Raw genomic sequence first — 25951 nt, 5'->3', positions numbered from 1 at the left:
TTGCAGCAAGCAACCTGATTATCTAACCACAAGGATCCCAGGAGCTCTCTGTACCTGTTATATACTGTAAATATTGTTTTCTCCACCTGCGGCTGGATGTAGTAAATTATCAGCATGTGCTGCCAGCAACTAAATGGTTAATGGCTGAAATGGAACAAAGCACTCACCAGCTAATCCCATAATCTGGCCACCTACACCTGATTTATTACACCAGCCTCACCCTCAACAGCCATGGAAGGAACAGAGAACTTTATGGACATGTCAGACGTCTGACATTGACTTGTTTCCTGTCACTACAAGTCTTCCTGTGGAGACAGCTCAGTCTCTTACAGAATCTGATGTAAAAGAGAAAACGTCACAAGATGAAGGTTACAAACAAATGGGTCTCCTTTGATTATAATAGCGCACAACTCGCTGTGATGAGGGGCAATTACAAATCTTTATCAATTCTGCAATTTTTGAGCAGCAAGTGGTGTCAAGTTTTTTTCAGCAAGATATTAATTTTATAAAGTGTTTTATTAAATCTAGACCAATGACTGTTGGGCTTGCAGGTCATCCTCTGGTCTACCCAGCATCAAAAATTTCATGGCCATCCCTATAATGTTCACCAGGTATTAGGGTGTCTGTGAGCCATACGTCATACTAGTGACCTAGGTCCAAATCAGACTTTTAGTCCCACAAAAGGAATCAGGGGATCAGGGATTTGGGGGATAAAGAGCATGCAAAAGGGGGCACATCTTAGAATAGTTCTCTTTATTTCCAGTTGAATATATAGGTTTTACTGTGACAGTTAATATCAATGCATGATATCTGTATAATTAACATTTTTTTATTTCATTTTATAAAATAAATGTTTATACCTTCAAGGACTTCTGTGCAATTATAAATCACCATGTATATTATTGTAAAGTGTAATTTGAACTTTTCGGCTTTGTATAAAACTAATGATCTGGTTTATTAACATGTTAAAGTGATGGTAAATCCTAGTGTTTATGAAATAATAGGATTTACCAGTGGAACAAATAAAGGGGACTTTCAGTCATGAAGTATAAAATACTTCATGCCGAAAGTTCCTTTATTTGTCTGAAGTGTTCACCGCGCTGAGCTCCTCAAGCAGCCCACGGCAGAACGCTATTTTGCTGTGAGGTGATGTTTCCACCTCTTAGCCAATAGCCGTGCAGGCCAGGTAGCACCATGCCAGATAGCTAGCTTACTATTGGCTAAGGTCACTTCACAGCAAAATAGCGTTCTGCCGTGGGTGGCCTGAGGCGCTCGGCACGGCGAGCGCTTTGGAAAAATAAAGGAACTTTCAGCATGAAGTAGTTTATACTGCATGAGTGAAAGTCCCCTTTATTTGTTCCACTGGTAAATCCTAGAGTTTCAAAAATGCTAGGATTTACCATCACTTTAAGTGAGCATGTGCAAGAACAAACAGCTGAGGAATGTCGCTCAACATCAGCAAAACAGTTTAAAAGTACAATGTGGTGACTTCAAGAAACCCCAAAATCTTGTGACAAGCTACTGTTTCATTTTATTGATTAACATACCAGTGTCGTAATGTCTCTATGACAGGTGGATGGAATCTGGGCAGCCTTGCTGTACAGTATTCATACCCCTGGGGTGGGCATAATGTTAGCCCTGTTTATCCACAAATAAAAAACAATAAATTAAAGTAATTTGTTGCCAATATAGAGCCAGATTACAAATGGGGTGCAAATTAACTCCAGTTTGAGTGTTAATAGCGCTAGAAGTAAGATTTTTGCACTCGTATTACAAGTTGAAAGTAAACTGTATTCGCTCGAACGCTAACCCGACGAGCACAAAAATCTGGAAAAAAAGTAGGAAAAAAACACCCCACTATTGCGCAAACCTGATTGCATATTCTCATTTGTGTTAACCCGACATGAAAATATGAATATTTCTCATATGTTCTATTTATTTATAAATATATCTATCTATATACAGTATATATATATATATATTATGGTATTTTGGTACAATATATATCTATAGGTATAGATATATACAGATATATATAGGAATATCTTTTTATAAATACATAGAACATATTCTGCTATGTGCAGAACATTGGAATGTTTAATATTTTCAGTAAATACATATGTAAAACCTTTCATAAATATGAATATTGCATACATATGCTTTTACATGTTTTCAGCTGCAGAGACAGCTCTGTGTAGTGATGAGATGTGAGGGTCACAAGTGATAGAGTTTGTTGCATTTGTACCTAAGTACCCGGAAACCATGAGGTATGCATAACCTCCCTTTATCCTCTTTACTGTGCATTGCGGGGATCATATAGCATAGAAAGGCTTATGTTATAAAAAGCTCCCCACATCCATAGCCAACCGTCTCTTTCTCTGCAGCCTCTAACTGGCCATAAGCATCAGCAAGTGCTGGCAGATTCATCTCTTTATGCAACACACTTATTGTGCTGCCATAGGCACTGCTGATCTCCTATTTAAAGTCATGTAGGGGTCATGCATCCCTACTAGACAACCAGTGGTCACTGCCTTGTCATTAATAACTGAAGGCATCATGCCATAGGCATACCCTATCCAGATTCACTTCTCGGAAGCTAATGTCAGGATTATGAGAGTAAATGTATATGGTGGTGTCACATAGTTCTGCCACCGCTGATGAGGACAATTGCGTGAGTGCACAGCATTCTGTTATGTGTGTTCCTGGCTGTTGAGTCAGTTTCATGACAATTTAGTGTACAAAGAATAAATCTACATAGCCGTGTTACTGTGCAGCTGCTGCTGTCATTATATATATATATATATATATATATATATATATATATATATATATATATATATATATATATATATATATATGTATTCATCGAGGTGTCCCTATCTAGTGGCACAGAGTTTAGCTCTGCACAGACAAAACTAGAGCAAATGGTCTTACATGCTTTAGACCTGGGAATACTGCACCCCACTTACACACACAGCTAGGTAGGACTCATGTATTTCATTGTGACACTAATAATAACACTAAATAATAATAAATAGGCTTTCTATTTCTCTGTGGCAAGTGATGTGCCAGGTAGACCTGTTGCAGCCTGTGTGCCAAGCCTTTCATCTGTGCTCAGTGCGTTGGAGGATGCCAGCAATTTGTGGTGTGAGATCAAAAGACTTGTGAGATGGCAGTCACGACAAACAAGTCCTCTCGGTCCTCCCACGTGTGTGCCGGAGCGCGTGTGTCACTGCTCTCATCATTGGCTCCCAGGTGGGAGTGGCACTGCCAGTCTTTGGTGTTCTCTGTCACAAGAAGAAAGAGCTCACGTAACACGTGTTCTGGTGCCTGGGGGACTAGTTAACTAATCTGGGCTGTGGGGGCAACCAAACCTGACAGCAGAACAGCTTGCTTCATGACTCAACTAAATAAAACCCCACCCAACTTTCCTTGTGCAAATGAGAGGAGGGTCAGTGCCACACACGCCCTTATTCATGCAAGAATGGTGAAAAAAGAAAACATCCTGAAGCTATCACACACAACCTCTTACAAGCAGGATTTTTTTTTTTTACCTTCGTGTCAAAATATACAGAAATAAGATGTAAAACACAGCAATAAAATGTAATGTGAAAGGAATGAATCAGACATTTTGGAATTTAGATGACAGGTTTGTCAGATAAATACTCGCTGTTAAAGGGATTGTTTAAAAATAAGATGATCTAGTTAACACATTTTATTTTTACTATGTGTGTTTATCTCCTTTTAAAGGGTTACATAAATTGGACCAGATTACAAGTGGTGTGCTATTTTTTTCAGCTTGTGTGCTAAATTGGCAAATTACAAGTTGAAAGTAAAAAGTTAGTGAGCGAGTGAAAGATCAGGCACACTAACTTCAGGACTTCGGATATCGTAACCGCATTAACTTCATCTCCCCATAGAGTTCAAGGGGAACACTGTTTTAAAAAAAAAATGAACAGTTACCGCACACTAATTCAATACCACATTAGACCAACAGCGCCAAAGCCGAAGGTAGTTATGAATACTTTACATTCATATGTTCTTCAAATAGACGAAAATATTATTTTTATTTTTAAATAGATATTTCTATATAAATATATATGATTTTCTTTTGTTAAATATGTGTCTATACCTATAAATCTATATGAATATATACAGGTATAAATATATATAGATATATATTGAAATATCTACTTAAAAATACAAAAAACATTTTCTTCTAGGTGAAGAACATTGGAATGTAAAGTATTTCTATTCAAAACACATAAAACAATTTAAAATTGAATACAAATGACATTGCATATTTCAAGGTACTTAACTGGAAAGGGCTCCAAAGTGTATATATATATATATTCATATGTGTGTGTGTGTGTATATAGGCTATGATTATGACTTGAGGGTCGAAACATGTCAGCCGTTTATTGCAAGTTTTTGCCTTCTCTATGACCCATGGATGTTATGATGTTATGGGTATTTTTACTCTGGAACAGATCAAATAAAGTGTGGAACTTTTAATCGTAATCTGCATACCGCATTTTCTTTATATATATATATATATACTGTATATGTGTGTGTTTATATGTGTATATACAGTATCTCACAAAAGTGAGTACACCCCTCACATTTTTGTAAATATTTTATTATATCTTTTCATGCAACAACACTGAAGAAATTACACTTTGCTACAATGTAAAGTAGTGAGTGTACAGCCTGTATAACAGTGTAAATTTGCTGTCCCCTCAAAATAACTCAACACACAGCCATTAATGTCTAAACCGTTGGCCAAAAAAGTGAGTACACCCCTAAGTGGAAATGTCCAAATTGGGCCCAAAGTGTCAATATTTTGTGTGGCCACCATTATTTACCAGCACTAACTTAACCCTCTTGGGCATAGAGTTCACCAGAACTTCACAGGATGCCACTGGAGTACTCTTCCACTCCTCTATGACAACATCACGGAGCTAGTGGATGTTAGAGACCTTGTGCTCCCGACCTTCCGTTTGAGGATGCCCCACAGATGCTCAATAGGGTTAAGGTCTGAATATATGCTTGGCCAGTCCAACACATTTCCCCTCAGCTTATTTAGCAAGGCAGTGGTCGTCTTGGAGGTGTGTTTGGGGTTGTTATCATGTTGGAATACTGCCCTGCGGCCCAGTCTCCGAAGGGAGGGGGTCATGCTCTGCTTCAGTATGTCACGGTACATGTTAGCATTCATGGTTCCCTCCAGTAACTGTAGCTCCCCAGTGCTGGCAGCACTCATGCAGGTCCAGACCATGACACTCCCACCACCATGCTTGACTGTAGGCAAGACACACTTGTCTTTGTACTCCTCACCTGGTTGCCACCACACAGGCTTGACACCATCTGAACCAAATAAGTTTATCTTGGTCTGATCAGACCACAGTTCATGGCTCCAGTAATCCATGTCCTTAGTCTGCTTGTCTTCAGCAAACTGTTTGCGGGCTTTCTTGTGCATCATCTTCAGAAGAGGCTTCCTTCTGGGACAACAGCCATGCAGACCAATTTGATGCAGTGTGCTGTGCAGCGTATGGTCTGATCACTGACAGACTGACCCCCCACCCCTTCAACCTCTGCAGCAATGCTGGCAGCACTCATACGTCTATTTCCCAAAGACAACTTCTGGATATGTCGCTGAGCATGTGCACTCAACATCTTTGGTCGACCATGGCGAGGCCTGTTCTGAGTGGAACCTGTCAGGGTCTTGGTAATCTTCTTATAGCCTAGGCCATCATTATGTAGAGCAATAATTCTTTTTTTTAGATCCTCAGAGAGTTCTTTGCCATGAGGTGCCATGTGTAACTTCCAGTGACAAGTATGAGAGTGTGTGAGAGCAATAACACCAAATTTAACACACCTGCTCCCCATTCACACCTGAGACCTTGTAACATGAGTCACATGACACCGGGGAGAGAAAATGGCTAATTGGGCTCAATTTGTACATTTCCACTTAGGGATGTACTCACTTGTGTTGCCAATTGTTTAGACATTAATGGCTGTGTGCTGAGTTATTTTGAGGTGACAGCAAATGTACACTGTTATACAGGCTGTACACTCACTACTTTACATTGTAACAAGGTCTAATTTCTTCAGTGTTGTCACATGAAAAGACATAATAAAATATTTACAAGAATGTGAGGGGTGTACTCACTTTTGTGAGATACTGTATGTATATATGTGCACATACATATAAACACATAAATATACATGTATATACACACACACACACATACAGTGGGGCAAAAAAATATTTAGTCAGCCACCAATTGTGCAAGTTCTCCCACTTAAGAAGATGAGAGAGGCCTGTAATTTTCATCATGGGTATACCTCAACTATGAGAGACGAAATGTGGAAACAAATCCAGACAATCACATTGTCTGATTTGGAATGAATTTATTTGCATATTATGGTGGAAAATAAGTATTTGGTCACCTACAAACAAGCAAGATTTCTGGCTCTCACAGACCTATATCTTCTTCTTTAAGAGGCCCCTCTGTCCTCCACTCATTACCTGTATTAATGGCACCTGTTTGAACTTGTTATCATTATAAAAGACACCTGTCCACAACCTTAAACAGTCACACTCCAAACTTCACTATGGTGAAGACCAAAGAGCTGTCGAAGGACACCAGAAACAAAATTGTAGACCTGCACCAGGCTGGGAAGACTGAATCTGCAATAGGCAAGCAGCTTGGTGTGAAGAAATCAACTGTGGGAGCAATAATTAGAAAATGGAAGACATACAAGACCACTGATAATCTCCCTCGATCTGGGGCTCCACGCAAGATTTCACCCCGTGGGGTCAAAATGATCACAAGAACGGTGAGCAAACATCCCAGAACCACACAGGGGAACCTAGTGAATGACCTACAGACAGCTGGGACCAACGTAACAAAGGCTACCATCAGTAACACACTATGCCGCCAGGGACTCAGATCCTGCAGTGCCAGACGTGTCCCCCTGCTTAAGCCAGTACATGTCCAGGCCCATCTGAAGTATGCTAGAGAGCATTTGGATGATCCAGAAGCGGATTGGGAGAATGTCATATGGTCAGATGAAACCAAAGTAGAACTGTTTGGTAGAAACACAACTCGTCGTGTTTGGAGGAGAGAGAATGCTGAGTTGCAACCAAAGAACACCATACCTACTGTGAAGCATGGGGGTGGCAACATCATGCTTTGGGACTGTTTCTCTGCAAAGGGAACAGGACGACTGATCCGTGTACATGAAAGAATGAATGGGGCCATGTATCGTGAGATTTTGAGCGCAAACCTCCTTCCATCAGCAAGGGCATTGAAGATGAAACGTGGCTGGGTCTTTCAGCATGACAATGATCCCAAACACACCACCCGGGCAATGAAGGAGTGGCTTCATAAGAAGCATATCAAAGTCCTGGAGTGGCCTAGCCAGTCTCCAGATCTTAACCCCATAGAAAACCTTTGGAGGGACTTGAAAGTCTGTGTTGCCGAGCGACAGCCCCAAAACATCACTGCTCTAGAGGAGATCTGCATGCAGGAATGGGCCAAAATACCAGCAACAGTGTGTGACAACCTTGTGAAGACTTACAGAAAACGTTTGACCTCTGTCATTGCCAACTATGGATATATAACAAAGTATTGAGATGAACTTTTGATATTGGCCAAATACTTATTTTCCACCATAATTTGCAAATAAATTATTTCCAAATCAGACAATGTGATTGTCTGGATTTGTTTGCACATTTTGTCTCTCATAGTTGAGGTATACCTATGATTAAAATTACAGGCCTCTCTCATCTTCTTAAGTGGAAGAACTTGCACAATTGGTGGCTGACTAAATACTTTTTTGCCCCACTGTGTATATATATATATATATATATATATATATATATATATATATATATATATATATATATATATATATATATATTATAGCCATTCCCAGTCAAATACTTTGTCATATACCATATCCCTTTTAACTCTTTTATAAAGCATTTTTAAAAATGTTTTTTATGATTTTTTATACCACTTTTGAACCTCTGACGAAGAAGTGAGTTTCCACTTCGAAACGCGTAAGGATCGATAGAAGGTGGGCGAACATTCCTTTGTTCAATTACGGCACGGCATCGCAGCATTACTAACGGGTAACCGTTTTCAAACCAACATACACTTGTTATTGCACTTGTACTTCTGAGTACAACACAGCACCGTGTCTCATACAAACACGGAGTTCATTCTACACTTAACCCGCTAACTACTAACAAGAAAATATAGTTGCATATCACTATTGCAGAAACGTTCAATTATCTCTAAGTACGGCCAGCGTTATGTACTTTGTTTAAGAGACTAACACCGCATTTGAACATCACAGTGCTGCAGCAACTAGCAAAACCAACAGGATATATTTTATACGCCTATATCTTACCTCATATATTGATTGAGGGTGCTAAATGTAAGCATATTTAACCTTGTTCAATAAATTTTGCTTTTATCCAAACGTTATTACGCTATGTTCTTGTTTTTTCTTTCCCCACCACAACCTCTGTGAGGACCTGAGACGAATAAGATTCTCACCACCAAGGGAAAGGAGAGAGTCCAAGAATTTCCATTGTTTTCAACAAACGACATCAGGCACATATAACCCACTCAAGAGAGTCCAGGATTACCATTAAGATCAACATACTTCTGTCAGGAAGACATTTGGAAACGGAGAGCCCAAGTTTCATATTGGAACAAAGATTTCTTCATTAAAGAACATAGAAAACCAACTTGACAAGAGCCTAAGAAACATCTCTAAAATTCAGTGAGCTGATATCTTACCTCATAGGATTGAGGTAACCTCTGGTAAGCACATTCAACTTACCCGAAACAAAGAAGTGTTGAAATACCTAAAGCAAAGAATTTGTCTTCTTAAAATTTTATGGACACACTTTTTTTCTTGCATTTATAATTGTTAACCAAATGAATTGTTACTATCAACTATATAAGAATAATAGTGTCTAGCAGTGCGCCCCTATTTTATAGCCCTTCGCAGTCAAATACTTTGTCATATACCATATCCCTTTTAACTCTTTTATAAAACATTTTTAAAAATGTTTTTTATGATTTTTTTTTATCAGACAGTGTATATGTGTGTAATAGTTTATTTTGATGTGTTTTGTGATCATTTTTTAACCTTTACATTTCCGCTTGGTCTAAAGACTCGCTAATATTTTGATTGTAATTTATGTTTGCACTTAAGAACAACCATATACTTTAAACTTTGTAATATGCGTCATAGTGCAGTTGCGACAAATTGCTTATTGCACCCTGTACCACTTGTAATCTAGCCCATAATCAGAATCACTTGTGGAACGCCTGAATATTGCTCCACAAGAGTAAGTGACCAGTCATTTATGCATATGCATGTATGCCATCCTAGATTTGGCTTTTCAGCTTTATCCTCGCCTGAAGTTGAACAAAAGCACAACTGGGGGGCTGAGGGGTCTATCAATCCTTACTGTCACTTCCCCTGAGGTGCTCACCTCCATAAAATTCCATAAACATGTGCAGTGCTCTACACAGGATCATGACATGATATATATATATATATATATATACACACACAGTTGTAATCAAAATTATTCAACCTGCATTAAAAATCAGATTTATTGTCAAAATGCACAGACTTTCAGCTGTTTGCAATGAACAAGTCAAACAAAAGCAATTGAAATAGCTCAACACAACGAATGCTTCAAGTGGTTTCCCCAAATTCAACTGAAAGTGCAACTTTTAATTAATTTTGCAGTCTCAAAATGATTCAGCCCCCTGAATAGAAGCCCTCACAACACCACAAATATGCAAATCAGGTGTTGTCTCAAGCACACCTGATGCAACTAATCAAGGGCTTCATTAATGGCACCAGGTGTGCTTACGCTAGAACAAATGAAATACCTGAGCTGGCTAGGGGTTTGTTGAGTGTCACGTTTGACTGCATGTTAGAAATATGGCTAAGCCAAAAGAATGATCCAAAAAGTTAAGAGAAGAGATCATCGCCCTTCACAGACAAGGAACAGGATACAAAAAGATAGCAAAGGCACTAAATATTCCTAGAAACACCGTTGGAAGCATAGTTTGCAATTTTAAAGTTTAAGGAACAGTGGTTATACTACCTGGATGGGGCAGAAAAAGGAAGCTATTAATGGCTGCAACCAGATTTCTGAGAAGGCAGGTTGAGAAAAACCCTTGATAGACTGCAAAAGACCTGCAGCTTGGACTTGGTGGAAACAGGCACTGAGGTTTAAATTTGCACAGTAAGGTGTGTACTAAATGCAGAAGGTTTCCATGGTAGAACTCCAAGATGTACACCACTACTGATCCAAAAGCACAAAAAAAGTTGGGTCCAGTATGCTCAAAATCTTATAAATAAGCCACAGAAGTTTTGGGATTCTGTTTTGTGGAATGATGAAACAAAAAATGGAACTTTCAGCCCAATGGATCAGCGGTATGTCTGGAGGAAGAAGAATGATGCATACGCTGAAAAGAACACAATACCTACAGTTAAGCATGGTGATGCTCTGGGGCTGCTTTGCATCCTCTGGCACTGGAAACCTGCAGCGTGTGGAAGGCAAGATTGAGTAATTGAAGTATCAGGAAATCCTAGGAGAAAACGTCATGCCGTTTGTGAGGAAGCTGAAGCTTGGACGTCATTGGACCTTCCAACAGGACAAAGATCCAAGCATACTTCAAATTCCACCAAGGCTTGGTTGCAGAAGAAGTTGTGGAAGATTTTACAGTGGCCATCACAGTCACCTGACTTGAACCCCATAGAAAAAAACTAGTGGGATTTGAAGAAGGCAGTAGCAGCACACAAACCCAAGAATATTACTGAACTGGAGGCCATTGCTCATGTGGAATGGGCTAAGATTCCTCAGGAACGCTGCCAGGAACCTCTGTCTGTATATGCATCTCGTTTGCAGTAGGTTATAACAGCAAAAGGGTGCTCTACTAAGTATGAAAGATGTTTGCCATGAAGGGGTTGAATAATTTTGAGACTGCAGAATTCAATAAAAGTTAAATTTTCAGTTGAATTTGGGGAAACCACTTGAAGCATCCGTTGTGTTGAGCTATTTCAATTACATTTGTTTAAAAGTCTGCACATTTTGACAATAAATCTGATATGCAATGGGAGTTGAATACATTTGATTACAACTGTATATATATATATATATATATATATATATATATATATATATATATATATATATATATAATCTCTCTATTTATCCATGTGCCTGTGTGCTATTTCACTTGTATATTCCAGCTATTGACATAGAAGACTACACTCAACGGTTCATGATACAGATTCAATGGGACATTTTGTGGGGAGTATTTATAAACATAAGTGACTACATCATGATTGCTTAGCTCTGTTTGTTCTCAGGTATCCTTTGAATTCCCAGACTGTGCTCAGACTCTCCAGAGTACTGGGAACGATGAGTGAGACCATCTGGTGCATTAACTGATCAATCCAAGGCCCAATCTATTCCAAGCTCCTTCTGGATCTGAGTGCTCAGTACTCCCTGTGCCGTACAGACTGTGACAGATGTGTATATCTTGATATTGGTATTTATTCATTATAGCAGATTAGGAATTTTTGCATGTGACATACTGAGATCAGAGGTTGGGACAGCAAGAAAGACAGCCAAATCCTTAAAAGACCTTTCCCCTATCCCTAAGTGAAATATTATTTACCAGAGGGTCTCACTACTGAGCCTTCAGCTGAGGGGCTTCTGGGTAATGGTTAACAAACCTACTGGCTCTCGTTGGCACCGCCAGTCCTCTCTGGGCACACCTGTTTCCGTGCATGTGTATGTATGTGTATGTATATGTGTGTATGTATGTGTGTGTGTGTATGTATGTGTATTTATGTATGTGTATTTGTGAATATATATTTGTATATATATTTGTGTGTGTGAAAATACATGTGTGTCTTTAGATGTGTGTTTCTATGTGTGCATGTGTAGGCAAGAAATTGGTGTGTAAAAGTAAGTTAGGATTCTTCTTGTCTTAAATATTGAGTGAGCTGGTAACTTTTTATATAAAAATTAATACATTTTTTATTTGCACATATACACATTCACTCACACACAGGCACACATATTCACACTCGCAAACACACATACATATGCACACACATACACCTACACACACATAGATATGCACACACACACTGTTAAATACAATTTTTAAGTTGAAATAATAAAAAAGAATCTACAACATAAAATCATTTTTGGATTTATTAAAATCATAGTCTCCCTTTTTCCAGTTTGAGAGCTGTGATCACTATTTTTATAACTTGTAAAGATATTTAAATGACACCTTTATCTTTTTGTAGGATATAAAATAAAACATTCTTCTGAACTATTCTTGAAGCATCAAGTTCAGAAGCATTTTGCTATGTTTTAAAACACTCAGACAGAGTCCTATTAATTATCAGAACAAGGCAGGTAAACGTGTTTATGATTTTACCCAGCTTTGATGTGTGATGAACTCACAAAGCTCTCCTGGTTTATGGCTAATGATATATTATAAGTCCGGAAACAAAAAAAAAACATAAAACATATATCCTGGCCATTATCTGCTCATACAAAGAGAGGCTCGCTTACTCAAATGGCACCACCATGACACAGTGTGACTGTAACACAGAAAGCCAAGTGACTAAGTAACTGGACCTGTTTGTATCATTGTAAAATGCTAACTTGTTTAGGGCTTTTAATCATTTTACTTTACCAAATTGTACAATAAAATAAGAGACACATTAGTAGTGTTAACTTTGATCTGTAAATAATTAAAATCTTCGGCTGTTTTTAAATAATATCCGCTTCTATTTCTCACTTGGTTCAGATGCTTAAAATTAAATTTTACAATTGCACAAAAATGTCATGTTAAGCATAACCCTCTCCCCATTTTCATTTAATGTCCAGCAACTTGGCCAATTAGCATCTTGAAATTTGTTGCTTAGCAACATTAACAATATGGTGTTAAACATTGTTTCTCAACCACGGAGCTCAATTACCCCCAACAGGCCTGGTTTTCATTATAGCTGAACCGGTGCACAGAGGAAATAATCAGCTGATGAGTGAGAGCAGGTTAGTAACTATGGTGTTACTGATCAGCTGATTACTTCACCTGTGTACTGGTTCAGCTATAATGAAAAACCTGCCCTGTTGGCGGTACTTGAGGGCTGTGGTTGAGAAACACTGGTTTTGTTCTTGCAACCTTCACCTGTGATCAACTCAGCTGCAATAGACACACACATATATGTACTAGTTATTTAGTATACTAATTTATTTACATCTATGTCAGACTCTTATGTGTTGTTAATGCATTTTTTTCATGCTTATAAACAATATTTTGTAACAATTATAAACTATTACTTTAAAGTATAATATGTAATGATTTGATGTATAGGCCCCTATTTAAGAAAGTCTGGCGGACCTGATCGATCGCCATATTCAGCATTGCACCAGCAGCTCACAAGAGCTGCTGGTGCAACACCGCCCCCTGCAGACTCGCGGCCAATAGGCTCGATCGGGTTGATTTCCGGCAATGTCTGTCCGCCTGCTCAGAGCAGGCGGACAGGTTATGGAGCAGCGCTCTTTGTGACCGCTGCTTGATAACTGCTGTTTCTGGCGAGCCTGCAGGCTCGCCAGAAACACAGGGTATCAAGCTCCATTCGGATAGATAGGCCCCATAGTATATTCATATTTATAGGCACCTTTGGGGCTAGATTACAAATTGAGCACAATCGTTTTGTGTGAGAAGCAGAAAAGCAATCCAGGGATTGACATATTTTTTGGCATTCAACTCCGTATTACAAGAGGAGGCTGTTTAAATCACTGCAAATTATTTGAATGAACTCACTGCAATTTATGCTTCCCATATTTTCTATGACTGCTATTGAGCATCAATATGTACTAATATTACAAGGTGTGATTGCTACAACACAGGCGTATTTTACGCTCAAGCTTTTTAGTGAACTCAAAGCTCACATAAAGAGATTGGGCTCTGAAAAAAGTTGCACTAAGCCCCCATTAACTGCCACATAGCCCACCACAAATTGCCCTGCCACACTATTAACCCCTAAACAGTCACATAGCCCACCGCAAATTGCCCTGCTACACTATTAACCCCTAAACCACCCTTATAACCCAGTGCAAATTGCCCTGCTACACTAACCCCTAAACCACTACATAGCCCACTACAAATTGCCCTGCCACACTAATAATCCCTAAACAGCCACAAAGCCCCCCCGCAAATTGCCCCGCTACACTATTAACCTGTAAACAGCCACATAGCCAACTGCTATAAACTTCCTATACTAGTAACCCTCAAAACCACCAATAACCCATCACAAAATACCCCCTAACCTATTAACCCCCTAACTGCCACAACTACCATCAAAAAATACCTCCTAACCTATTAACCCCTAACCATCACAACCCCCCATCGCAAAATACCCCCTACGCTCATAAAAAAATAAAAGCTAACCCTCCGAAGGACCCTAACCTAACACCCCCTAAAAAAACAAAAATTAAAAAAACCTATCATTACCAAAATATGTGAATGACAGTTCATGTGCTATGAATAAAGGGCAGTGCATGTACTATATGTGAGTGACAGTGTATGTGCTGTGAGTGAGGCATAGTTCATGTCCTGAGAGTGAGTGGCAGTGCATGTGCTGTGACTGAGGGGCAGTTCATGTCCTGAGAGTGAGGGGCAGTGCATGTGTTGTGAGGGGAAGTGCATGTGTTGTGAGAGAGGGACTGTGCATGTGCTGTGAGTGAGGAGTAGTGCATGTGCTGTAAATGAGAAGTGTATGTGCTGTGAGTGAGGGGCAGTTCATGTGCTGTTAGTGAGGGGTGGTGCATGTGCTGTGAGTGAGGGGCAGTGCAGGTGCTGAGTGAGGGACATCGCATGTGCTGTGAGTGAGGGGCAGTGCAGGTGCTGTGTGAGGGACAGTGCATGTGCTGTAAGTGAGGGGCAGTGCAGGTGCTGAGTGAAGGACAGTGCATGTGCTGTGAGTGAGGGACAGTGCATGTGCTGTGAGTGAGGGGCAGTGCATGTGATGTGAGTGAGGAATAGTGCATGTACTATGAGTGAGGGGCAGTATATGTGGTGTGAATAAGGTGTGGTGCATGTGCTGTGAGTGAGAGGGGGTGAATGTGCTGTGAGTGAAGAAGAAGTGCATGTGCTGTGAGTGAGGAAGAAGTGCATGTGCTGTGAGTGAGGGGAAGTGCATGCGCTGTGAGTGAGGGGAAGTGCAGGGTGTGAATAAGGGGCAGTACATGTGCTGAGTGAGGGGCAGTGCATGAGCTGTGAGTGAGGAGTAGTGCATGAGCTAAGTGCTGTGAGTAAGGATCAGTGCATGTGCTGTGAGTGAGTGAGTGAGGGGTGGTGCATGTGCTGTGAGTGAGGGGCAGTGCATGTGCTATGAGTGAGGGGCAGTGCATGTGCTGTGAGTGAGGGGCGGTGCATGTGCTGAGAGTGAGGGGCAGTGCATGTGCTGTGAGTGAGTGAGGGGTGGTGCATGTGCTGTGAGTGAGGGGCAGTGCATGTGCTGTGAGAGAGGGGCAGTGCATGTGCTGTGAGTGAGGGGCAGCGCATGTGCTATGAGTGAGGGGCAGTGCATGTGCTGTGAGTGAGGGGCGGTGCCTGTGTTCTGAGTGAATGGCGGTGCATGTGCTGTGAGTGAATGGGCGGTGCATGTGCTGTGAGTGAGGGGCGGTGCATGTGCTTTGAGTGAGGGGCACTACATGTGCTGTAAGTGAGGAGTAGTGCATGTACTGTGAGTGAGAGGCCATGCATGTGCTCAGTGAGGGCCGGTGCATGTGCTGTGAGGAGTGGTCCATGTGCTGAGTGAGGGGCAGTGCATATACTGTGAGTGAGGGGCGGTGCATGTGCTGTGAATGAGGGGCAGTGTATGTGCTGTGAGTGAGGAGTAGTGTATGTACTGTGAGTGAGGAGTAGTGCATGTACTGTGAGTGAGGGACAGTGCATGTGCTGTGAGTGAAGGGGCGGTTCATGGGCTGTGAGTGAGGGGCAGTGCATGTGCTGTGAGTGAGGGGTGGTGCATGTGCTGTGAGTGAGGGGTGGTGTATGTGCTTTGAGTGAGGGGAAGTGCATGTGCTGTGAGTGAGGAGTACTGCATGTGCTGTGAGTGAGGAGTAGTGCATGTACTGGGAGTGAGGGGCAGTGCATGTGCTGTGAGTGAGGGGCGGGTTCATGGGCTGTAAGTGAGGGGCAGTGCATGTGCTGTGAGTGAGGAGTACTACATATGCTGTGAGTGAGGAGCAGTGCATGTGCTGTGAGTGAGGGGCAGTGCATGTGCTGTGAGTGAGGGGCGGGTTCATGGGCTGTGAGTGAGGGGCAGTGCATATGCTATGAGTGAGGGGGTGCATGACCTACTCAACAGTGGGCCCTGATGCAGTTGGGCCATCCCAAGGTAACTCAGAAGTAAGCAATAGTAGTAATATACTTGCCGCTCCGTATAATGATTTTGAGTAAAGATAGATGGACTTGCAACCTGCACTAATAAAAGCTTCACTGCATTAAAATGGTGCCTATTCTGTACACTGCTATGTATAGACTGGCAGCTATGGGCCCCCAGTACTTTGGCCCTGGTGTGACTGCACCTTTTGTACCAATGGTAGTTCCAGCCCTGGTGTTTGAAACAGATGCCAGTCTCGGGGTGCAGTACATGTAATATATAAAGGTTAATGTGCAATAAGTGAGGTTGTTTTCTGCCCTTTTGTGAGTAGGCAGTAAGCTGAGCAGGAACCTGCGACACTGTGTTTGCTACAGTCTCGGGTGCAATACAAGTACTATATAAAGGTTAGTGTGTGCAATAAGTTTTATATAAAGGTTAGTGTGTGTGCAATAAGTTTATATAAAGGTTAGTGTGTGTGCAATACGTTTTATATAAAGGTTAGTTTGTGTGCAATAAGTTTTATATAAAGGTTAGTGTGTGTGCAATAAGTTTATATAAAGGTTGGTATGTGTGCAATACGTTTTATATAAAGGTTAGTGTGTGTGCAATAAGTTTTATATAAAGGTTAGTATGTGTGAAATAAGTTTTATATAAAGGTTAGTGTGTGTGCAATACGTTTTATATAAAGGTTAGTGTGTGTGCAATAAGTTTATATAAAGGTTAGTATGTGTGCAGTAAGTTTTATATAAAGGTTAGTGTGTGTGCAATAAGTTTTATATAAAGGTTAGTGTGTGTGCAGTAAGTTTTATATAAAGGTTAGTATGTGTGCAATAAGTTTTATATAAAGGTTAGTGTGTGTGCAATAAGTTTTATATCAAGGTTAATGTGTGTGCAATAAGTTTTATATAAAGGTTAGTGTGTGTGCAATAAGATTTATATAAAGGTTAGTGTGTGTGCAATAAGTTTATATAAAGGTTAGTGTGTGTGCAATAAGTTTTATATAAAGGTTAGTGTGTGTGCAATAAGTTTTATATAAAGGTTAGCGTGTGTGCAATAAGTTTATATAAAGGTTAGTGTGTGCAATAAGTTTTATATAAAGGTTAGTGTGTGTGCAATACGTTTTATATAAAGGTTAGTGTGTGCAATAAGTTTTATATAAAGGTTAGTGTGTGTGCAATAAGTTTATATAAAGGTTAGTGTGTGTGCAATAAGTTTTATATAAAGGTTAGTGTGTGTGCAATAAGTTTTATATAAAGGTTAGTGTGTGTGCAATAAGTTTTATATAAAGGTTAGTGTGTGCAATAAGTTTATATAAAGGTTAGTGTGTGTGCAATAAGTTTTATATAAAGGTTAGTGTGTGTGCAGTAAGTTTATATAAAGGTTAGCATGTGTGCAATATGTTTATATAAAGGTTAGTGTGTGTGCAATAAGTTTTATATAAAGGTTAGTGTGTGCAATAAGTTTATATAAAGGTTAGTGTGTGTGCAATAAGTTTATATAAAGGTTAGTATGTGTGCAATAAGTTTATATAAAGGTTAGTGTGTGTGCAATAAGTTTTATATAAAGGTTAGTATGTGTGCAATAAGTTTATATAAAGGTTAGTGTGTGTGTGCAATAAGTTTTATATAAAGGTTAGTGTGTGTGCAATAAGTTTATATAAAGGTTAGTGTGTGTGCAATAAGTTTTATATAAAGGTTAGTGTGTGTGTGCAATAAGTTTATATAAAGGTTAGTGTGTGTGCAATACGTTTTATATAAAGGTTAGTGTGTGTGTGCAATAAGTTTATATAAAGGTTAGCGTGTGTGCAATACGTTTTATATAAAGGTTAGTTTGTGTGCAATAAGTTTATATAAAGGTTAGTGTGTGTGCAATACGTTTTATATAAAGGTTAGTGTGTGTGCAATAAGTTTTATATAAAGGTTAGTGTGTGTGCAATAAGTTTTATATAAAGGTTAGTGTGTGTGCAATAAGTTTATATAAAGGTTAGTGTGTGTGCAATAAGTTTTATATAAAGGTTAGTGTGTGTGCAATAAGTTTTATATAAAGGTTAGTGTGTGTGCAATAAGTTTTATATAAAGGTTAGTGTGTGTGCAATAAGTTTATATAAAGGTTAGTGTGTGTGCAATAAGTTTTATATAAAGGTTAGTGTGTGTGCAATAAGTTTATATAAAGGTTAGTGTGTGTGCAATAAGTTTTATATAAAGGTTAGTGTGTGTGCAATAAGTTTTATATAAAGGTTAGTGTGTGTGCAATAAGTTTTATATAAAGGTTAGTGTGTGCAATAAGTTTTATATAAAGGTTAGTGTGTGTGCAATAAGTTTTATATAAAGGTTAGTGTGTGTGCAATAAGTGAGGTTGTTTTCTGTCCTTTTGTGAGTAGGGAGTTAGCTGAGTAGGACCCTGCAACACTGTGCTACAGATGGCAGCCTCGGGTGCAGTACAAGTAAGCCTGACAATCTACAAACTACAAGACAAGTTGGGGCATGTGGAACACGGTGCTGTGTGACCCACTCACGTGGATCTACCTCTCACACACTGTGTTTTCCTTAGGGACATGAGGGCTGGACAGTCTGACTAAGACTTTTACTCTATAATGAATTAAATGTTACTTCCTTCCACATCTGGTCCAGTCACTTTCTAATCATAGAGCCAAAGCTACCGGCCTCTCCCTTGTGCTCAGTGTATTCTAATGTGCAGCTCTGTGGATAATACTATTGTTATTATATTATTTGTTATATTATGAATATTCATTTTATTTGTTACCTGATTATTATTAATATAGTTTTTGGCCAGACCTGGTGCACGTGAACTGTATTGAATGTCAAGCATGTAGTTACAGTGTACATATATGTAAACCAGGCATGGCTACAGTATACATGTAAACCAGGCATGGCTACAGTGTACATGTAAACCAGGCATGGCTACAGTGTACATGTAAACCAGGCATGGCTACAGTATACATGTAAACCAGGCATTGCTACAGTATACATGTAAACCAGGCATGGCTACAGTATACATGTAAACCAGGCATGGCTACAGTGTACATGTAAACCAGGCATGGCTACAGTGTACATGTAAACCAGGCATGGCTACAGTGTACATGTAAACCAGGCATGGCTACAGTATACATGTAAACCAGGCATGGCTACAGTATACATGTAAAACAGACATGGCTACAGTGTACATGTAAACCAGGCATGGCTACAGTGTACATGTAAACCAGGCATGGCTACAGTATACATGTAAATCAGGCATGGCTACAGTGTACATGTAAACCAGGCATGGCTACAGTGTACATGTAAACCAGGCATGGCTACAGTATACATGTAAACCAGGCATGGCTGCAGTATACATGTAAACCAGGCATTGCTACAACAGTGTACATGTAAACCAGGCATGGCTACAGTGTACATGTAAACCAGGCATGGCTACAGTATACATGTAAACCAGGCATGGCTACAGTGTACATGTAAACCAGGCATGGCTACAGTGTACATGTAAACCAGGCATGGCTACAGTATACATGTAAACCAGGCATGGCTACAGTATTCATGTAAACCAGGCATGTCTGCAGTATACACGTAAACCAGGCATGGCTACAGTATACATGTAAACCAGGCATGGCTACAGTATACATGTAAAACAGGCATGGCTACAGTGTACATGTAAACCAGGCATGGCTACAGTATACATGTAAAAAAGGCATGACTACAGTTTGCATGTAAACCAGGCATGATTACAGTATACATGTAAACCAGCCATGGCTACAGTATACATGTAAACCAGGCATGGCTACAGTATACATGTAAACCAGGCATGGCTACAGTGTACATGTAAACCAGGCATGGCTACAGTATACATGTAAACCAGGCATGGCTACAGTGTACATGTAAACCAGGCATGGCTACAGTGTACATGTAAACCAGGCATGGCTACAGTATAATTGTAAACCAGGCATGGCTGCAGTATACATGTAAACCAGGCATGGCTACAGTGTACATGTAAAACAGGCATGGCTACAGTGTACATGTAAACCAGGGATGGCTACAGTGTACATGTAAACCAGGCATGGCTACAGTATACATGTAAACCAGGCATGGCTACAGTGTACATGTAAAACAGGCATGGCTACAGTGTACATGTAAACTAGGCATGGCTACAGTATACATGTAAACCAGGCATGACTACAGTATACATGTAAACCAGCCATGGCTACAGTATACATGTAAACCAGGCATGGCTGCAGTATACACGTAAACCAGGCATGGCTACAGTATACATGTAAACCAGGCATGGCTACAGTATACATGTAAAACAGGCATGGCTACAGTGTACATGTAAACCAGCCATGGCTACAGTATACATGTAAAACAGGCATGACTGCAGTGTGCATGTAAACCAGGCATGATTACAGTATACATGTAAACCAGCCATGGCTACAGTATACATGTAAACCAGGCATGGCTACAGTATACATGTAAACCAGGCATGGCTGCAGTGTACATGTAAACCAGGCATGGCTACAGTGTACATGTAAACCAGGCATGACTACAGTATACATGTAAACCAGGCATGGCTACAGTATACATGTAAACCAGGCATGACTACAGTGTACATGTAAACTAGGCATGACTATAGTATACATGTAAACCAGGCATGGCTACAGTGTACATGTAAACCAGGCATGGCTACAGTATACATGTAAACCAGGCATGGCTACAGTATACATGTAAACCATGCATGGCTACAGTATACATGTAAACCAGGCATGGCTACAGTATACATGTAAACCAGGCATGGCTACAGTATACATGTAAAACAGGCATGGCTACAGTGTACATGTAAAACAGGCATGGCTACAGTGTACATGTAAAACAGGCATGGCTACAGTATACATGTAAACCAGGCATGACTACAGTGTGCATGTAAACCAGGCATGATTACAGTATACATGTAAACCAGCCATAGCTACAGTATACATGTAAACCAGGCTTGGCTACAGTATACATGTAAACCAGGCATGGCTACAGTGTACATGTAAACCAGGCATGACTACAGTATACATGTAAACCAGGCATGGCTACAGTATACATGTAAACCAGGCATGACTACAGTGTACATGTAAACCAGACATGACTATACTATACATGTAAACCAGGCATGGCTACAGTGTACATGTAAACCAGGCATGACTACTGTATACATGTAAAACAGGCATGGCTACAGTATACATGTAAACCAGGCATGACTACAGTGTACATGTAAACCAGGCATGACTACAGTGTACATGTAAAGCTAACCCTGTGCTATCTGATCCTGTCTCAGGGGAGCCTTTTGCACAAATGACCTCAGGAGAACATAACTGACTTACTGTGGTTGGCAGAGCTGATCAGCCGTTATCGGTTACTTTATAACTGCTATATCCCTGGTCACTGAACACGCCAGGAGCACACACACAGTACTGCAAGTTTTACACCTGGTTATCCCTTTGGGAGAGTAAATATTTATATTCTTCCTTTTATTCTACAGAGCTTATTCGTTTAGATTTTCAGAGTTTAAAACTTGAGAACTGAAAAGATTTAGCTCACTAGAGAATTCAATGGAGCCGAATTATCAAGCTCCGAATAGAGCTTGATGCCCCTGTTTCCATGCATACCTTCAGGCTCGCCAGAAAACATAATTTATGTAAGAACTTACCTGATAAATTAATTTCTTTCATATTAGCAAGAGTCCATAAGCTAGTGACGTATGGGATATACAATCCTACCAGTAGGGGCAAAGTTTCCCAAACCTCAAAATGCCAATAAATACACCCCTCACCACACCCACAATTTAGTTTAATGAATAGCCAAGTAGTTGGGTGATAGAAAAAAGGAGTAAAAAGCATCAAAAAAAGGAACTGGAAATATAATTGTGCTTTATACAAAAAAAAAAAAAAAACAACCACCATAAAAAGAGTGGGTCTCTTGACTCAATATGAAAGAATGACTTTATCAGGTAAGTTCTTACATAAATTATGTTTTCTTTCATGTAATTGGCAAGAGTCCATGAGCTAGTGACGTATGGGATAGAAATACCCAAGATGTGGAACTCCACACAAGATTCACTAGAGAGGGATAAAATAAAAACAGCCATTTTCCGCTGAAAATATTAAATCCACAACCAAAAAAATAAGTTTTTCTCATAAATGAAAGAAAAAACTTAAAACATAAGCAGAGGAATCAAACTGAAACAGCTGCCTGAAGAACTTTTCTACCAAAAACTGCTTCCGAAGAGGCAAATACATCAAAACGTTAGAATTTAGTAAATGTATGCAAAGAAGACCAAATCGCTGCTTTGCAAATCTAATCAACTGAAGCTTCATTCTTAAAACCCCATGAAGTGGAAACTGATCTAGTAGAATGAGCTGTGATTCTCTGAGGCGGGGCCTGACCCGACTCTAAATAAGCCTTATGAATCAAAAGCTTTAACCAAGATGCCAAGGAAATGGCAGAAGCTTTCTGACCTTTCCTAGAACCAGAAAAGACAACAAATAGACTAGAAGTCTTCCTGAAATCTTTAGTAGCTTTGACATAATATTTCAAAGCTCTTACAACATCCGGAGAATGTAAGGACCTTTCCAAAAAAATTTTAAGATTAGGACACAAAGAGGGGACAACAATTTCCCTATTAATGTTAGAATTCACAACTTTAGGTAAAAATTTAAATAAAGTCCGCAAAACTGCCTTATCTTGATGAAAAATCAGAAAAGGTGACTCACAAGAAAGAGCAGATAATTCAGAAACTCTTCTAGCAAAAGAGATAGCCAAAGGAACAACACTTTCCAAGAAAGTAGTTTAATATCCAAAGAATGCATAGGCTCAAAAGGAGGAGCCTGTAAAGATTTCAAAACCAAATTAAGACTCCAAGGAGGAGAGATTGATTTAATGACAGGCTTGATACGGACCAAAGCCTGAAGAAAACAGTGAATATCAGGAAGTTTAGCAATATTTCTGTGAAATAAAACAGAAAGAGCAGATATTTGTCCCTTCAAGGAACTTGCAGATAAACCTTTATCCAAACCATCCTGAAGAAACTGTAAAATTCTAGGAATTCTAAAAGAATGCCAGGAGAATTTATGAGAAGAACACCATGAAATATAAGTCTTCTAAACTCAATAATCAAAACAGATTTATGAGCCTGTAACATAGTATCAATCACTGAGTCAGAGAAACCTCTATGACTAAGCACTAAGCGTTCAATTTCCATACCTTCAAATTTAACAATTTGAGATCCTGATGGAAAAACGGTCCTTGAGACAGAAGGTCTGGTCTTAAAGGAAGTGGCCAATGTTGACAACTGCACATCCGGACAAGGTCCGCATACCAGAACCTGTGAGGCCATGCTGGAGCTACCAGAAACACAAACGAATGTTCCATGATGATTTTGGAGATCACTCTTGGAAGGAGAACTAGAGGAGGAAAGATATAAGCAGGTTGGTAAAACCAATGAACTGCTAACGCATCCACCGACTTTGCATGAGGATCCCTGGACCTGGATAGGTACCTGGGAAGTTTCTTGTTTAGATGAGAAGCCATCAGATCGATTTCTGGAAGACCCCACATCTGAAAAAACACATCTGGATGGAGAGACCACTCCCCGAGATGTAAAGTCTGATGGCTGAGATAATCCACTTCCCAATTGTCTATACCAGGGATATGTACCGCAGAAATTATACAAGAGCTGGATTCTGCCCAAGCAAGTATCCGAGATACTTCTTTCATAGCTAGGGAACTGCGAGTCCTGCCCTGATGATTGACATATGCCACAGTTGTGACATTGCCTGTCTGAAAACAAATGAATGGTTCTCTCTTCAACAGAGGCCAAACCTGAAGTGCCCTGAAAATAGCACGGAGTTCCAAAATATTGACTGGTAACCTTGCCTCTTGAGATTTCCAAACCCCTTGTGCTGTCAGAGTTCCCCAGACAGCTCCCCAACCTGGAAGACTGGCATCTGCTGTGATTACAGTCCAGGTTGGATGAACAAAAAAGGCCCCTTGAATTATACGGTGGTGATCAAACCACCAAGTCAGAGAAAGTTGAACATTGGGATTTATGTATTTTAATTGTGATATCTTTGTATAATCCCTGCACCACTGCTTCAGACTACAAAGCAGCAGAGGTCTCATATGAAAACGAGCAAAGGGGATCGCGTCCGATGCTGCAGTCATGAGCAAAGAAGACCAAATCGCTGCTTTGCAAATCTAATCAACTGAAGCTTCATTCTTAAAAGCCCATGAAGTGGAAACTGATCTAGTAGAATGAGCTGTGATTCTCTGAGGCGGGGCCTGACCCGACTCTAAATAAGCCTTATGAATCAAAAGCTTTAACCAAGATGCCAAGGAAATGGCAGAAGCTTTCTGTGGTATACCTTTAACTCTAACCCCTCCTATATGGTCTCCTCCCTATTTAAGGACGACCTGTAACATTCATTCACTGCCTGATTATTGAAGTCATACCTACTCTGAGCAAAGTAATAATACCAGTATTTACTTTTGCTACCTTTGTATCTCTTATGATCTTGTTGCAACTTTGTTACTATCAAGTCTGGATCATTGAACGGCCGGATCTACTTTTTTACCGCTACCCGGAAGTAAGCCGCATTCACACACGCTGCCAGTCCCAGACACGGATCTCCCAGTGCGGTAACGGATCACTCTCGGTCCTCAAGGGGGTAACGTACTCGAACAAAACTAAAACCTTTAAGCTTCTTACCTGCCTGTTTGTTATCACCAGTCCGCATTATTGGGCAACTCTTGTTATCTGCCATATCAGTTACAAACAAACATTGTGTGTCTGCGGAGTGTCTGAACTTGTATATATTTTAGGATGTGTGTGAATGCGTGAAGTAAAAGGAGATCATTCTGTTTCCTACCTGTTGCTACCATTACTGATTAGGACCGTGTCAGTATTTCTACTCCATCTGTGGCTCTTATATAAATATATATTGAGCATATGCTATATTTCTTATTTATAAATCTTTATCACTATTAACACCAAAGTCTGTAGTTAATACCAAAATTCATCATATATCAAATGCCTCATGTTGTCTAATCAGGATACATAGAAGTTGTTTTCTGATTATTTCAAAAAAGAGCAACAAGCTCTAAATGTTAGGGCTAATCTTTATATAGCAACAAAGATGACCAGCAAGCCTCAAGGCATAAAGTAAAGTTCTTTATTGTTGAAAACACGTTGTTAAGAAGCATAAAAGCTAATCCCTCGTTATCAAGTAAGAAAAGGTCCTACGCGTTTCGGCAGCCCCCCTGCCTTATTCATGGACTGACAATAAAGGTGTCAAAGCACTTTATATACACCTGTGTCCCCAGGTGTGAGAATTACTTAACAAAAATTTAAAGGGATATTTCACTGTTTATACATATTACATTGCAAGTTTTAATACACAAAGAGCAAGGAGTAATGACAATCAGATAAGTTATGAAAG

This window comes from Bombina bombina, chromosome 10 (genome assembly GCF_027579735.1).
Source record: "Bombina bombina isolate aBomBom1 chromosome 10, aBomBom1.pri, whole genome shotgun sequence".
NCBI classification, from domain to species: domain Eukaryota; kingdom Metazoa; phylum Chordata; class Amphibia; order Anura; family Bombinatoridae; genus Bombina; species Bombina bombina.
This window is presented reverse-complemented; position numbering follows the sequence as displayed.